This window comes from Carassius auratus, chromosome 3, assembly GCF_003368295.1.
Source record: "Carassius auratus strain Wakin chromosome 3, ASM336829v1, whole genome shotgun sequence".
Taxonomy (NCBI): domain Eukaryota; kingdom Metazoa; phylum Chordata; class Actinopteri; order Cypriniformes; family Cyprinidae; genus Carassius; species Carassius auratus.
In genome coordinates, this window is record NC_039245.1 from 14154426 (window position 1) to 14161857 (window position 7432).

General features: G+C 39.9%; 1 protein-coding gene across 1 annotated transcript in view; it reads right to left on the reverse strand.

Moving 5' to 3' along the window:
• LOC113054740 (GTPase IMAP family member 8-like) overlaps positions 1–7432 on the reverse strand; it is a 62612-nt gene that overhangs the window by 26379 nt on the left and 28801 nt on the right. The window lies entirely within an intron of this gene.

The following is a 7432-nucleotide window of genomic DNA, read 5'->3' on the forward strand; positions in this document are numbered from 1 at the left end:
ATGCAAAACTCCAATGCCTGAAGAAAGGAAACATCCTGTTATTTTATCTAAAGATCAGCATATTTCCAAACTGATTCTTAGGCATATTCATGTGCAAAGTGGCCATAGTGGGAGAAACTACATGCTCTATAAATTAAGAGAGAAATATTGGATTACCCATGCCAATGCAACAGCCAGAAAAATTATTTCAAGCTGTACCTTCTGCAAACCACACAAAGGTAAGCTAGGAGAGCAAAAAATGGCGGACATGCCCACAGAAAGAGTAACTGCAGATCTACCTCCATTTTCTAATGTAGGAGTAGATTATTTTGGCCCAATTGATGTAAAAAGAGGTTGCACTTGTGTGAAATACTATGGCTTAATCTTTACATGCATGGCCAGTAGGTCAGTCCATTTAGAGAAGGCATACTCGTTGGACACTGATTCTTGCATAATAAGAAATAAAAGGTAATTCACTTATGTAAAATGAACTGTTGATTGGCTCCTTATATGTAAATATATGAATTTAATTGTTTATGCCCTACATCATTAACAATTAGGGGCAGGTATGTTGGAGCCATTTCATTGTAATTTGTGTTTGTGACACTAGAGGGCATATGAGTATTTTTGAGTACATTTAAGCCAACTGCTGATGAGTTACAGGTGCGCAATGGAAGGTCAAACAAACTTTTTGACCGTGCTGTGATGAAGGTAGAGGAAATTGTGACCGCACCTCTATAGGTATCTAAACCTATAGACCTTAGATATAAGTTACTAGTCATGCCTCGAGCCAAGACAGAGACCATCCTAGAACTGGCACATTCCCACCCCATGGCAGGACACCTCGCAGCAGCCAACACCACTCAACGCATCCGCGACCGCTTCCACTGGCTGGGCCTGGAGGCCAAAGTAAAGCGGTTCTGCCAAGCCTGCCCGACCTGTCAGGCCACGTCACCCAGGACTCCTCCCCCCAGCCCGCTCATCCCGCTGCCTATCATCGAGGTGCCCTTCAAACGGATTGGAATGGACATAGTGGGGCCATTGCCGAAGTCTGCCCGAGGGCATGAGCACATCCTGGTCATCATCGACTATGCCACCCGGTACCCAGAAGCAGTCCCCCTACGGAAGGCCACCGCGAAGTCCATCGCCCAGGAGCTGTTTCTGCTGGCCAGCCGAGTCGGCCTCCCCTCGGAGATCCTGACTGACCAGGGAACCCCCTTCATGTCCCGGCTAATGGCAGACCTCTGCCGGCTGCTGCGGGTGAAGCAGTTGAGGACCACCGTTTATCACCCCCAGACCGATGGGCTCGTAGAGAGATTTAACCAAACCCTCAAGCAAATGCTCAGACGTGTAGCGGCGGAGGACAAGCGGGATTGGGACCTCATGATCCCCTACGTGCTCTTTGGGATCCGCAAAGTTCCTCAGGCCTCAACTGGCTTCACCCCCTTCGAGCTCCTATTCGGCCATCAACCTCGGGGCCTCTTGAACGTGGCCCGGGAACCGTGGGAGCAGCAGCCGGCCCCTCATCGTACCATCATCCAACACATCCGACAAATGAGGGAACGGATAAATTTTACTATATATATATATATATATATATATATATATATATATATATATGTATGTAGTTTTTTTTTTTTTTTTATGACTCAGGGGATGAGGTAACAACAACTATACTGAAGGGGTTTTATATACACAGCAGTCAACAGACGACCTTATAAAAAATAATCAATCCTTTTATTAGTTTGTGGATATGCTTGAGCTAGAAAGAGCTACTGAACATAAATACAATGTGCAAAAGGATTTTAAAAAATACCCTTACATTCGGGACGGGGGGGGGGGGGGGGGGGTCTTGGGTGATGGGATTGGGGGCTTGTGATATTAGACTTCGTAGCCTATAATAAAAGAAAATGAATTTCAGACCTTAACTAAACACATTTTTATTCAAAGATCAACCGTCTGTCATTACTCAGTTATTGTCAATTATTGTCTTTGTGCATATATATTAATTAGATAAATGAATATCTAAATTCATGCCGAGCTCCCTACGGTATTTATTTAGAACTTAGAAAAAGATGCTGCAGCCAATGAGCAGCCGGCGGGGGCTGGTTGCAGGACGACTCAACCTCCGCAGACAGTTTTTAATGTTTATCAGACAATAACTACTTAAGATTTTGCTTTTGTATAATTTTCTTTTAGTAATCAGAGTCTGAAGCCAGGATAGCATATTAAGTGTTGTTCACTGCATTGGCAATCTTATCGAGCTGAGTATGCGCATTTCACACACCCTCTCTGGTCATGCTGAGTTATTACTGACAGCGGCGAAAGCGATACATGTGCTTTTAAATTGTAAAATTCAAGGGTGTATGGGTAATGTAGTCTTTGCTCTCGGTGGGACGAATTAGGAAGCTTGCATTGTGAAGGGCGCTCTGAAAAGCAGCAGCGCAGGCAAAAAATTAAAATCTCTATTTAAACAGATGTCCAAATGAGCGTAACAGTACGCTAAAAGCACGTTCTGGTCACACGGAGAGGTGGCAGTACGCTCAAGAGCTATTTTTGGAAGTGGCGGTACTGAGTACCGGTGCGTACCGTCCCACTTAAAGCACTTAGAATCATTGATTGTTGTATTTGTCCTGTGGGATTTTCTGATCACCACCTGGTGTTTATTTCAATTAATATGGTACACTCACTCACATATTGGCATTTCAATGCTAAATTATTGCAAGATGTATCTTTTTGCAAACATTTTGTAACTTTTTGGAATCAATGGAGAACCAAAAAGGTTTTTGAAAATTTAAAGCAGTGGTGGGAAGTTGGCAAAATTCATATTAGAACATATTGTCCACAATATACTGCATATTCATTCCACTGTCATAGAAGGAGAAACAGTTCAAAGACTTGAAAAAGACATAGATTCTATAGAAACTGCTGCATTACAAAGAAATGATCAAACTATGATAAATAATTTGCAGCAGAAGAAGTCACAGTTAAGTTCTTTATTGAATGAAAGGGTGAAGGCAGCATTGGTAAGGGCACGGTTTACATCAGTTGCTGAAATGGATGCTTCAAGTACTTTCTTTTTTAATCTGGAAAGATCAGTGGCACAGAACAAACAAATGACATGCTTGCACCTTCCTGATGGGAAAATAACCAACATTACAGAAATGCGTCGTCATGCTGTTGATTTTTATTCTTGTCTATATAAGGCTGATGAATGTAACTCTGATTGTGCTGCACAGCTGTGTCAAGATCTGCCAAAGATAGACTGTAAATCAAAGACTGCTTTGGAAAATAAAATTTATTTTCATGAACTCAGTGATGCTCTTGGACAGTTAAAACCTTGCCGTTCTCCTGGCATTGATGGACTGACTTCTGAATTTTATAAACATTTTTGGAAATGCATTGGTATGGACCTCTTTGGAGTATTTTGTTAAAGTTACAGAGATGGATTTTTACCAACTTCATGTCAACGTGCTGTATTGTCTCTTTTACCAAAAAAGGGAAACTTAACTCTCCTAAAAAACTAGAGACCTGTCGCCTTGTTTACAACAGAATACAAACTTAAATCTAAATGCATTGATAACAGACTTAAGAAGTATCTACATTTCATAATCCACCAAGACCAAACCTACTGTATCCCAAACCGATCAATAATGGACAATTTTTCCTGGTGAGAGATGTCTTGGATATTTGTAAAACATATAATGAAGAGATTGGAGTATTAACATTAGATCAAGAAAAAGCATTTGATCGTGTAGACATAACTACCGCTTTAATTTACTTGAAAGTTTTGGTAAAAAATTTATAAAATGGATTCAACTTTTATATAATGGAGCTTCTTGGATGGTTAAGCTGGGTGGTGGCTTAAGCAGGCCCATTTCAGTTTCAAGAGGTATCAGACAAGGCTGTCCCTTAACAGGACAATTGTACAGTATTGCAATTGAACCTTTTCTCCTTCATATACGAAAAGCTTTAACTGGCTTTTCAATACCCATTATGCCTCAGGTTTCAAGCATTATGGTTACTGCTTATGCTGATGATGTCACAATTTTTGTCAATGATCGAATTGTTATTGATGTTTTAATTAAGACAATTGACATGTATGAAAAGACGTCATCAGCCAAAGTAAACTGGGAAAAGACTGAAGCCTTTTGGGCAGGTTATAGAGGTTTAAAAAGGTTTCCAAAACTACCCAGTAGTTTAAGTTGGAACACAAGGGGATTAAAAATTTTGGGTGTGCTTTTGGGATCTGAGGAGTATCAAAAACAGAACTGGGAAGGAGCATTAGAGAGAGTGTGCACCTGACTGTCGAAATGGAGATGGCTGTTGCCACAGATGTCTTATAGGGGGAGAGTTTAAGTTGCTTATAATTTAATTGCTTCCGCTTTGTGGCACAGATTTATTGTGCTACAACCACCTGCTGGATTAATTAAAGAAATCCAAAGGAAACTAGAGACATTCTTCTGGTCTGGACAGCATTGGGTTTGCCAGTTCAAGAAGGGGGGCATCAAATCTTGTGGACATCAAATCTAGACTTATGGCATTTTGCCTGCAAGCTGCTAAAAGACCACTTTACACCAATGATATTGTTTGGCAAAATACAGCAGTTGCATTGTTAAGAAAGGCAGGAAATATGGCAATTGATAGACACTTGTTCCTAATGGACTTAAATTAAACAAATTTAATAGATCTGACCCCCTTCTACAGGTCTTTGATGGAAGCTTGGAAAGTATTTTGTGTGTCAAGATCAGCTGAAATGAGTGCAAGTCATTGGCTTTTTGAAGAACCTTTGTTTTTTAATCCATTTTTACCCTCTAGACATTTATGCTGCGCAAATGTGACATCACGACTGATAACAGCTGGATGTGTGAAATTGGGCCATCTTCTAAGTATCAGTTTAGACAATCTGAGTGAGAGAACTGGGATAAAATCTACTCGATTTAATTAAACTTAATGGTAACTGCTAATTCAGGACAATGGCAGGAGAAGGAAAACCTTATATTGTCTTTCAATACTCCTCAACTGGGCAGTTTTGAGTCTGCTGAGAAGACGGCATTAAATGTGACTTGTGTCAAAATAACCAATGCACAATTTTTGTCTGGAGTGACTTCATCTAGATGAACTGAATTTTTAGAGATAATACCTCCCCAAAAGGCTGTTGGCGGTCATTGTATAATCGCCCAATTGACAAACGAACAGGCGATTTGCAATGGAGAATAGTTCATGGTGCAACGAATAGACATGTGGTGCACCTCAATCCAAATACAACAGAGGGATGTACTTTTTGTTCTGAAAGTGAATCTGTTTTTCATTTGTTTGTGCAATGTGCACGGCTGGGAAATTTGTTCACTGTTTTAACCCATTGGGCATCAGCCATATGTGAAGATTTTTCTTATCAACTGTTTATATGTGGACCAAAATACTCAGTCACAAAAATGCTTTGGTTTTATGAAATTATGTGTTTGGTATTGCCAAGTTGGCTATTTGGAAAACAAAGATGTTGGGCAAAGACAGTTTAGATCCCTTGTTCATGTTTATGGGGTTGGTGAAATCAAAACTTAAGATTGAATATGCATACTATAAACTTGTAGGATGCTTGCCAATGTTTGTAAATATATGGGCTGTAAATGAGGTACTATGCACAGTTAATGAAAATTATGATTTAGTGGTCAATGTTTAACTATGTTTGTTGTGATCAATGTTTCAATTGTGATTTATGAATTGTATGAATGTAAAAGTGTTACACAGTTTGGTTTTACCTGTATGGTATAAATAAAGTAATTTAATCCTCTCTCTCTCTCTCTCTCTCTCGGTGCATGCTGGGAAGGGTTGGGGTACGTGTGAGGGTGTTCACGAGGAGAGGAAGGCTGATTTTGGTTTTTTTTTTTTCACATATATTTTGTTTGTTTTTTTGGTTTGTTTGTTTTTTTTATGTTTCTCAGTCTATGAATGTTTGGTTGTTTTTCTAAAAATAACATCTGATTTGTTTTGTGAGTGTTTGTGAGTTTTTGAGGCGGCACTGGGATGGCGTCTGTCCCTGCGAGGACAGTGTCACAGGTGTCGCTCCGCCATGGAATCAGGTGTGTACCAGCTCAGGGCGTCACTGTTGAAGACGTGTTGCTGGCAATCGGTGAAAAAGTTGGGTATGAGAACATTACTACAGCATCCAGGATGAATAAAGCAGTGGTGGTTTTTGTCGAGAAGGAAGACATAGTAAATCAGTTGATAAGCGACGGAATTGTGGTAAGTGGTGACTTTCTTATTATCTCACCGCTTGTTGCTCCGACAACGAGAGTTACGATATCCAATGTGCCGCATTTTATTAGAAATGACGAAATTGAGAAAGCTTTGTCGCGATATGGAAAAAAGGCTAGTGAGATTAAGATGATCCCGCTGGGGTGTAAAAACGCTGCTCTTAAACACGTTATGTCTTTCAGGCGGCAGGTGTTTATGTTCTTAAATGAACCAGAGCTGGACATTTCGTTCAGAGTCATGCATGAAGGGAAAGCGTATTTTATTTACGCAAACACGGGTAGTCTGAAATGTTTTGAGTGCGGGGACATCGGGCATAAACGGCACGCATGTCCACACAAGGCCCAGGTTAGTGAAGTTGAAGTTAGGCCTAGTACTTCTACTGCTGGTGAGAGCAGCAAGTCAGCTTCTGAGGATGTGCAGCCTCAAGCTGGATCACAGAGGAACATCGACAGTAATGGAGTGAGTGAAAGTCAGACTGAGAATGTCCATGAAATGGTTTATTCTGGTAAAAATAATGATATTTCTGAATTGGAGGACGCTAGTGTACTGAATGATGATGTAGCTACGGTTAGCGTTGAAAGGGTTTTTAATGAAAATTCTGAAATGTCTAATTCTGGTGAAATGTGTGATGCTGATTCGGGGATGAGAGATGATGATGCTTTCTCTGATATATCTGACATTGGATCACAGTGTGGAAGTGTGGACGATGTGTATAAATTGCAAGATATAAATAACTTCCTGGATGAGACCTTTGGAAGAACTGTTGAAGTTAAAGAATTTTTTCCTGATGAGAATAAATTCATACATACAGTGAAATTGTTGCAGAGAAATGTTAGCTTTGATGCGTTAAGCAAACAAAAAAGATTCAGGTTGAAGAAGATGTTAACAAAGCTAAGAAGGGATAAAATAAGCGTTTCTCAAAACAAATCAAATGTTTAAGTCACATGTGGTGAACATTTCTCTTTGTTTTTTTGTTCTTTTTCTATCCTCTTTATATTTTCTTTCTTCCATGGAGCTGTTGAGGGTTGGCTCTTTAAATAGAGATGGTAATAAATTAGCAATGGTATCGGAGTTATTTGGTATTAAAAAAATTAATGTAGCTTTCTTACAGGAAACACACTCAAGTGTAGACAATGAATCTGAATGGAGTAGATGGTGGGAAGGAACGAGTGTTTTAAGTCATGGGACAAATATGAGT